Source organism: Rhagoletis zephyria, unplaced genomic scaffold, assembly GCF_001687245.7.
Source record: "Rhagoletis zephyria isolate East Lansing unplaced genomic scaffold, Rhagoletis_zephyria_1.1 Rzeph_scaffold_19583, whole genome shotgun sequence".
NCBI classification, from domain to species: domain Eukaryota; kingdom Metazoa; phylum Arthropoda; class Insecta; order Diptera; family Tephritidae; genus Rhagoletis; species Rhagoletis zephyria.
In genome coordinates this window covers 1-2,010 of record NW_016176643.1, presented here as the reverse complement: position 1 = coordinate 2,010, position 2,010 = coordinate 1, and the positions used below count along the sequence as shown (strand labels likewise).

The window sequence follows — 2,010 nt, the reverse complement described above, 5'->3', positions numbered from 1 at the left end:
CACAAGTGAGAACACTAATCAAAACAACAAACACAATAGCAGTAACCAACACGCAAGTGCGCAGATGAAAGTAAGAAAAAAGTGCTTAAAAAGAGCAATGCATGTCTGCAGGAATCACTAACAACAACAAAAGTGGTTAATAAGTGATTAAAGAAAGATTAATAAATTTATGTCCGCTAAGAATAGATTATGTCCATTAAACTGAAGTGCGGTGTTTGCTTTTGCCAAAATTATCAATAAAATACCTAGATACAATTAGAAAAATTAAAGCTTATAAAAAGCGTCGCAATGCCACTAAAAAAAATGACTATTTATCAAATACAAAAAACAGACGAAAATTGTGGAATATTTGAATGTAAATTTTTAAAGATAAAATGCCAGAAATAAACTAATATAAATTGCAAAAACAAAAATTTAAACTAAAAAACTATACACAGGGACAAAAACAGGTACTCGGGTGTTGATTTTTTTTTAATACTCACAACTTTTTTCAAGTAAAATTTTGTTGGCTATTTTTCTACAAAAATATTGTCCAAGCGTTAGCAAAACCAAAAGAATCAAAGTCTCGGACTTTATACAAAATTTAGGAAAACTCAACAAAATTTTTAGAAAAATTTTTAGTTTCACCCAGCTTGAAAAAATTCCGTTGATTTTTGAGAGTTTTTTTGGGGTTTGCTTTTGCGGCTGTTTTAATTTAATTATGCAATTTACAAAAATTGGCATTGCTTTATTGAAATTTTGTTTCTAAGAATCTCCCTTATTTAATTTCATAAGAAATTCCTGATTACATGGAAAAAAGTGCAAAAATACGTCAGGCAAAAAAATTATTTTAAAAATCTACGCTTTTTTTGCCGCTTGAATCTAGCACATCATTATATTCAAATTATATAAAACTGCATACTCAAAAATGTTGTAAAGATAAAAAGATCGAAATTTTTCTGCAAATATATTGAATTTTCCTTAGTTTTTTATGAAGTTTGAATTTTTGATTTATATGGTTTTGGTTAAAGCTTGAACAATGTTTTGAATGAAAACTAATAAACACATTCTACTTGAAAAACTTTGAGAATATTTAAAGAAAATCAACATGTGAACACTTGTTTGAGTGACTGTAGCTTTACATACCTTAAAAAGCATACAGATTTTGTAAACAAATATAGCATTTTTGTAAGAAAAATTAGATAAAAACAGTTATTTCATACTTTTAAAGTTCCGTAAATTTTTTGCCGATTGGATTTTATTTGATTGATACAATTTAGATATTTAAAAAAAATGTAAAGCTTTTTCATGCAAACTCTTTCTAAATACTTTTTAAAAATATATTTTTAAATGGATAGTTAAACATGGAAAAGCATCTTCCCCTAAAAAACTATCCTGTAAAATTAATTAAAAAAATTAGTTAAATTTTCTACTGCAATGTTTTTCACAAAATCACTAGTGAATAAATTTTTTTTTCTAAACCATTAAAAAAATATCGAACAAGAATTCTTTTAAAAATGGCATCTTTATTTCTAATGAAAAAAGTGCATATACATATTTTACAAAAGCCTTTAAACTTTATTTTGTAGAAAAGTTTAAGTAAACGTTATCAATGAAAAATTCAACCCATTTTTAATTTAAATATCAAAAACATACTTGCGCTGACTTTTTAAATAAATATTTTGACAAACAATTTTTTTGCAAAACTTGGATTTTGAAAATTTTTTGGCAACAATTTTTTACATTTTCTGTTCCCTGATAGTTCAACTACACGAAAATAACTACTTTAGAAAGAAAACTCAATATAATTGAAATAAAAAGTTTTGAAAATATTGACTAACATAAACTAAAACAATTTAATAAGAGACCAATCAACAAATTTTAGAAACGGCCACCGATCTTACTTCTTTGGGCAAGTTTCTAGTGAATACCATAAAAATATTCTGCTCACATTAAAAGCTTTTAAAATTCTACAAACTCGTAAAAAAACCATCAATAAAAATAAACCTCCACAAAATATTATTCGACAAC

At 25.6% G+C, this 2,010-nt stretch overlaps 1 long non-coding RNA gene across 1 annotated transcript; it reads left to right on the top strand.

Moving 5' to 3' along the window:
- On the top strand, positions 1-1,960 carry LOC108380542 (uncharacterized). Its single transcript, XR_001849571.1, has 2 exons — positions 1-70; positions 1,742-1,960. It is a non-coding gene; the product is annotated as an uncharacterized LOC108380542 (long non-coding RNA).
- The last annotated feature ends 50 nt before the right edge of the window (positions 1,961-2,010 follow it).